This window comes from Pinus tabuliformis, chromosome 2_1 (assembly GCF_031772625.1).
Source record: "Pinus tabuliformis cultivar Carrire ecotype Pingquan chromosome 2_1, CPIR1, whole genome shotgun sequence".
Classification (NCBI taxonomy): Eukaryota; Viridiplantae; Streptophyta; class Pinopsida; order Pinales; family Pinaceae; genus Pinus; species Pinus tabuliformis.
Window position 1 is genome coordinate 662,787,616 of NC_142299.1, and position 8,092 is coordinate 662,795,707.

The window sequence follows — 8,092 nt, forward strand, 5'->3', positions numbered from 1 at the left end:
CCACAAGTTTGATAGGTGAACTCTTCACAAATGAAGTGTAAATTTGAGAGGAATTCATTGAAATCACAAGTTTGACAGGTGAACTCTTCATAATCGAAGTGCCCCAAGGGTTTTGGAGGGTGATGAATTCATATATGTGTTGGAAGTAATGGAGAAAGCTAAACTTAGATTATTGTTATGATGGTGATAGGATTGAGACTCTAATCTTAGACCTGAGATCCTAATATCTAGGGAGTGGTTGAAACCATCCGGTTAGTGTGAAAGCCTATATATTTGAGGCTTATCTGAATCAATGTAATAGACTGTGTATTATGTGATGTGCTTGGGAACTCTCCAGGTATCTTGCCTGGAGAGCCACTTAATTAATTTAGTGCTCTTTTTTATCATGGTATCGAAGTAGTATATTGTAAAGCACCCACATGATGGCAGGCACTAAGGGAAGCACAGTGTTTTAGATGCTGAAACCTATCGGCTCTCATTTTTTTTTCACATGATAGATTGGCAACTAGAGTGCCCGCGTTGTGGTTGCATTAGTTTATTTATTCTCTGAGCAGCGGATCTGTGGAGGAGATCCTGCGATTGGGCAGCTAGAAGCCGACCTTGGTAAGACCAAAGTGGTACAGTGTAAGGGTTGTCGAAATAGTAGCAAAAAATCGGTTGTATCCACTCGTGGAGTAGCGTGGAGCATTGATCTGAGGTACGATGTGGCTGTAGAGGCAGCATTCGACCTCTTGTTGTATCATTGTGTGTGAACATCGCCAATGTGTGAATCAATCATCGCGTGGATCGTTGTTAGGGAGATCTGAAACTCAATAGGGATCTGAAAACCAATTGGGTAAATTTATCTTCTAACTTATTATATGCCACAATGAAAATGCGAAAGTCCTTGTTGATTTGAACCTATCTTTAGAAATATATGTTATCAGAAATTGCTAATTACATATATCAGAATTAGATATTGAGAACGTTTCCATCTTGTGAGAGGTCATTTTGTTGCTTATCACTAGAGCCGAGGGCACAAAGACCTGCGTGGCACAAAAGCCATAGTCTACAAGGTTATACAGTTGAAGAGCTGCCAAAGGGAGAATTTTCTTGCCTGCGTGGTAACACAGTTGTTGGAGCTCGTTAGAGGATTGTGTGGAGTCAAAAAGTAATATCTAAGCGAGATAAGCTAGACTTTAATAGCATGTCTATATTTGAAGATATTTTTAATTCTGATGATGATCTTTTTCTCATGTGGGCATTTGGCATTAACATGGGTAGTATGTTCAAGTGAGAAGAAATTTCAGAAAAAACAATGTGGTTCTATTGATGAGCATGAGAATCAAGAGGCATAGTCTGTTGTGCAAGATCCTAAGATTGAAGACACACGAGCTGATCTTCAGGAAGGGTGTAAATAGGAACAAAGTGTTGAAGATCAATTGGACGAGCCGCATGAAGCTGATTGCAAATACATGGCAGAAGAAGAGAAAGCTCGAGAGAATTTAAATTGTGATGATCTCATTAATATTTGTGTGTGTGTAGACGTTACATGAATGAATGATGAAGATATCATAGTTGACTTTCAGATGGTTGACACCAGAAATAGTGAAAGGGAAAGTTCTCCTATCGAGCCTATTATAATCTTGACAAGGGCAAGAATAAGAATTCAAGCTTTCCATCACTGGGGAAGAAATGAGGTTAAGATACATCACTACCTCATGATGAAGAAAGTGAAGGTGAAGCCTCGCCTCAAGATGAACAAGCATGGACTCTCAAGCAAAAATACCAAAATGAAAACCTTTATTACCAAGTTTGTCATGTTTTAATTGTAAGCCTAATTGAGACTAGACCACGAGGCATATGTTATTGTTCAGTAATCTTTCTTGAATAAGGGGAGTGTTCGAAGTAAAAGAGAAATATACACTTAGATTATTGTTATTATGATGATAGGATTGAGACTCTAATCTTAGACCTCAGATTCTAATATCTAGGGAGTGGTTGAAACCATCCCATTAGTGTGAAAGCCTATATATTTGAGGCTCATCTGATTCAATGTAATAGAGTGTGTATTGTGTGATGTGCTTGGGCACTCTCTAGGTATCTTTCTTGGAGAGCCACTGAATTAATTTAGTGCTTGTTTTTATCAATATGCGGTAAAAAAGCCAGTTTAAAGGACACAAATAAAATTTTGGCCTCTTATATTTTGTTTAACTTTAATAGGCTCAACTTGTTATTGCTACCATGTTCCTTTATTATAATTCTTAAAATTATAATAAAATACTTATTTATCATTAATTTTAACCACTTCTTAATTATATCAAAATATTTATGGTAGTGACTTCTTATCAATTAACATAAGTTAATGATACATCTCCTTATGAATGAGAACACGAAATTATACAAATCCTTATACCTGACTTCCTTTCGAATCAATTCCAACTCCAATATAATGTCGGATGAGAAGCACAAGTGAAAGTCATGGTTGATCTAGAACATCAACCCTTTAATTTTATGGCTAGCATTAAAGTATAAACATTTGTGGAGCACATGTATGGAATTTGAGGGGCTACAAATATTCTCCTTAATTACCAAGATTAACATGTCACCTTAACTCAATTAATGCATTGTGTTTCAAAGGTTAAGGGGTCATGAATGACACTAAGGTTTGGTGGGTAATTAAATGACACACAAATTTTCCTCTGCACGACTATCTGACCAAAGGCATGGATATGTGCCACCTTTCCACGCCTTGGAAGAGGTGATGACTCCTCCGCTTGGGTGATTAATGTAGAGTTAAGGATGGAACACTGTGTCCAGTCATCACAGGTGGCTCGGTAGGAGGACTTAACCTGAACTGAAACCCTAACACATCTTTCCATCTTATTTCACACCATCTATGAGGAGAGAATACAACTCTGATACGAGTAGGATAAGAACAATGGAATGAGGGTTTTACCTCTTCCTAAGTGAGTGCACTGAAGGTTCTAGAGACAAAAGGCTGACGACAAAGACAAGGAGGTAAGCTAATCAGATCTTTTATTCATTTGGAAATGCAACTACCTTATTATTTCTTAGTCTAACTCAGCGCTTGTTGTAGGTATGGTCTAGTGGTCGGTTTTGGAATCCTTCTTCGACCCCGAGAGCCAAACAGAGATATCCTTCTACTGTCGAGTTCACATTTATTCTATTCTGGGACACCCTCATAGCTTTTATTTCCTTTCTGGCAATTGAGAATGACAAATGCTGCTGGTTTCCTAGGTATTTGGTGCTTCAACAATGGCGCCATTCCTCTCACGTAACGAAATTCCCTACACAGTTATCATTTAAGCATTCTCTACAGTTTATCCTCCTGAAGACTATCTCTAATAGGATTTCTGAATGCTCTTATACGGAATGGTTCGAACTTGACTCTGCAGTTGAAGAGATTTCGGGGAGGAACTAAACGTAACTAAACTTTTCTACTATCTACAGGTTGGTCATTTCCCCCAAGGCAATAGTCTACTTGTCTGAGTTTCTAGGTTCGGCTCCAAGATGAGGGTGGGAGGGTTTATTAGCTCTCGGCAGAGCTACACCCTCACCGTAACCCAAAGTCTGCGAGGGTTTTTAGGAAATGGAGGTTATAGCAACTAAATGAATTTGGTTGGGTTTATATTCGGAGCTTAAATGAGTTTTTCTTAATGTTTCTTCGAATTGTTCATTAATATGGCTGCGACATACATTGTTCGATGTGACTCTATGTATTTTTTATGTCTGTATAAAGTGTTTGTTGGGTTATGGGCCATTCTGCCAAGTTTCGACCCTTACCCTGGTATGTTGTAGGTGACATATTTTCTGAAGTTTGAATGTAACTTGTATGAGAGTGGAATGAATGAACCGAGATTTAGAATAGATGAATAGTTAATATATATATATATATATATATATATATATATATATATATATATATATATATATATATATATATATTAGTTATTGAATTTCTCATTTATTTAATGCTATTCCTAATCATGATTTTGATACCTGTTCGTGAATTGTAATAATTCAAATGAAGGGTTTTGCATATATGCGAGTCTTGATTTAATAAATGGTAATAAGACATGCATGTATATTGAAACATGGAAGTATATTAAGTCTTTACATATGTATACATATAATCTAGTTATGCTCCTATTTTACAATGAAGGCATTAATACATGAGATTGTGGACCTTCTCAGTTTTGGAAATAGCATTTACCATGTTTGCTTCTTCTTCGTAAATTGGTATATTTGTACGAATAGTTGAAATTAATTTCCGTTCCAGATTATTCATAGTTAATGGGGTATGGGTAGAAATTTAAATTCTACTATTATAATATTTATTCTCTTCTTTTATACAGCGAGCACTAAATAGGTTTATGATACTATAATACTATTGGGTTTAGATTTAATCATACTATGTAACTCGAGAAAATATTATGCATGCATTTTCTTCTATATGATGAATAAGTCTGGTATTCAAATGTTACCAATAAATGATCAGTATCTAGCTTAAGACAAGAAATGAGACCATTACTCCTATTACACACCATTTAACTCTCAGAAATAAATAGAATTATTTGAGTACTTATCTTTTTCGAGTTATTTATTCTGTGCAATTCAATAAACCTTCTGTAAAGTCTCGCCACCCAACCATGGACCTGGAAATCACGTCCATGGTCCCCCACTGAGCACGTACTACTCCTAAGAGTTGAATTAAAGACAATGGGGTATCTTGGGTGTCAGGATTACTGTCCAACCTCAAGTCACATACCCACTTGACTATTTTCCATAAATTAAATGTTCCCACTGGTATCACAACCCAACTCAGGGAAAAACTTCCACAACCCCTTTGCTACCCTTTCCTTTTCCCTTTTGGAGAAAAGTGTTAGAAATTGTTTCCAACTGCTCCAGGAATTGTTATAACTATTTTTTTTATTCTTTTAATAATCTAGTCCAAAGTTTTTTAAATCATAATTAAAATTATTTCTTCTGGCTATTTTAAGCTTAATAGTAAATAACATAAATGGAATTTAAACTTGGTGAAAACAACTCATGATGTCTTGCTGTATGTTACAACTCCCTCGTCTCGAGAGGAACACCATCCCTAGTGTTCTTTCTCCATGTAAACAGTGCAGGGAGAGTAAGAAACCAACATACAAAACACCCATGTAAGAGTATCCAACTAGGATAGAAGAAGAACATGACTCGAACAACAGAGCACCACCATCCAACCATGCATCACCTCTGATTCCCCCTGAGCCAAGGTTCTTGCGATGGATCAACTGCCTCTAATTGATCCATGCAGTGGTTTTAATACCCTCTTTCATGATATGGTTTCCATTAGCGACGTCTTGCTTTTATGGATTTTTATCCATTTGCCTAGGCCTTTCTTGGAAAATATCACCTTTATCTCCCCCGAGGCTTTTCCTCATAAAAGTTTGCCTTTATCTCCCACAAAGTTTTTATGTTTTTCTTGATGGATATTTATCTCCAATCCAGCCGATGGACATTTATCTCCAATCCATCTAGCCTTTCCAGAATCACATCTTGAAGATTTATCATGAAAAAATTATCCTATCCCATTCCTCAATGGGATCTGATAAGAATCTCATCTCTTGGTGTCTCGCTTTTCCAAGCATCAAGTAATTAATTATTTAATAATGTATTTTATTTTCATATTGCATATCATACCTAGCTTTCCTCGGCTTAGGTTTGCAATAGTTTAACACACAAGGGATGGATGTTACATAGAGTTATCAAATCTCTCAAGATCTAAACATCATTTTGAGGGCAAAACATGAAGACAAATTCACATCTCTAGAAATTCAATTCCTCTACACATTATGGATGTATAATTATTCTCGATATTATTATTATAGATCCATCATAATAATGGATCTAGCAAGCCCAGAGAGGAATCAAATCAAATGTCTTGAGGTGCAAACCTCTTTTCAAGTGAAAAACGTGAAAAAGGTTTGCACCTAGGGAGATTTAATTCTATTAACACTTCTAGATCTGTGATTAAAATAAATCTATATTGGTGTTATATATACATACATGAAAATGACTAAAATGTAGACTACTTTAAATAATTTAACTATAGGAATTTATGCATTTTAATTCGTATATATATATATATATATATATATATATATATATATATATATATATATATATATATATCTATATATATATATATATATCCTCTTTTCTTAATGATAATGATATTGGAATATGTCATTTATAAACCACATTGTTTACATTACAATGTTTTCTTTGTTATTAATATATTTATAAAAACATATTAATATTATTTAGCTATTTATATTGAAATATTTTATTTATGATTGACATTGAATTTATTATTAATAAATATATTTTAAATTCCACATATTAGTCTTATATTAAGAATTAAATAAAGTGTACATGGGCCTCTTATTACTTTTACTATGAGATACTTAAATTTTTAAAACATTTAAGCTTTAATAGCTCCTTTCAAGCATCAAAATATTTTATTATGGTTTATGTAATTTTATATTGATATAAATTAATTAATATGGATATTCAAATAAGTTTTGTAATTAAATATGTAGTTATAAAATATAATGATTATATAGTTAAATATATTTTAGTATATAATTATTTCTTTTTTACACATATATCAATATTACATTTCCATGGTTAAAATATGTTTATTAATATAAATTATTATTATTTAAATTTATTTTAGTGTGATATCCATATTAAGATTTCTTAGAAATTTGTTTGTAATTTTATTAATAAAAATAAAGTTATAATATAAAAAATTGAAATGAATGGTTTTATTATTTATTATATTTTCAATTGAATTTACATCATCATCGTTATTATTATTATATTTAATGCTTCATTTTATGGACACTACAACAACTTTCGATATCAAGCTTACACAATAACATCTCCCCTATATTCTATTGTAGAACACTTTCAGTGCAATTAAATGGTTGGTAGAGGCCAACGATCATCAAAACAACTACCTCATGATAGTTATCACATTACCGCCATTTAAAAAAATCATAAAATTAACTCAATTATAATTTATTATAAATTATTAATTATATAAAAAAACATGTATGAGTTAAGCATATAGAGATATTGAAATGATTCTTCATCATAACTGTTTTTCCTTAAAACACCATGAGTTATGAATAGCATATGCAGAAAAAACCATAAATCATTCCCATATGACATCATTCTAATTAATTAATTTAATTAAAAAAATAAAACACGCTTAACTATTTCTACAATAAATCTTTAACGTTTAACCTCTAAAAAAACATTGTAAGAAAGTTTAAATACTACAATTTAGATAATAATTATTAATAATTAAATTAAAATTTTAAAAACTTTATTTTAAAAATATACCTATTTTTTTAGTCTAATTATTATTATGGATCAAAACAATTACATAAACATATATATATATTGAATTTTAATAATTAAAAAAATTAATGAAATGTTAGATGTTTTCTTTAACCTTTTCTAATTTACTATTTTAATATAGTTTTAAGTTTAATATCTATTTAAATACAGATAAAAGAATAAATATGATTTTATTGCTCATATACTACTGTATTTTCTTGTGTTAGATCTGTATTTTCTTGTGTTAGATGAATTGGTATGTTTTCTTTGGGGTGACTAAAATAAACAGTTTTTTCTATTACTATATATTACTCCATTTTTATTATTAAAAATTATTCATTTTCATAATGAAATTAGACTAATAAATAGTTATTTTCTTATTGATATGTGTTAAATTTATCTCCATCATTAAAAGATATTATTTAAAAAAACATAATACATATTAATTACAAATTTATATTTATTTAAATTATAAGCAGTGCAAAATTTTGACTTTATATTATATAAAAAATAATGGTTAAGAAAAAAAATGTGAACTGCTTGTTGTCAAATTGTCTAGTCATTTAAACACCCTTTAAAAAAGTCACTTCCATTAACGCTCATAAAGTTTTCCGCAATATTAAATTGAACAACTTTTTGTAAAATAGAAAGAAAACGATAAAAAAAGCCTTAGTCACGGATGACGATAAAA

General features: G+C 31.7%; 1 long non-coding RNA gene across 1 annotated transcript; it reads left to right on the top strand.

The window, feature by feature from the left end:
* Positions 1-2,662: 2,662 nt before the first annotated feature.
* On the top strand, positions 2,663-3,705 carry LOC149202331 (uncharacterized). Its single transcript, XR_016253515.1, has 2 exons — positions 2,663-3,000; positions 3,080-3,705. It is a non-coding gene; the product is annotated as an uncharacterized LOC149202331 (long non-coding RNA).
* The last annotated feature ends 4,387 nt before the right edge of the window (positions 3,706-8,092 follow it).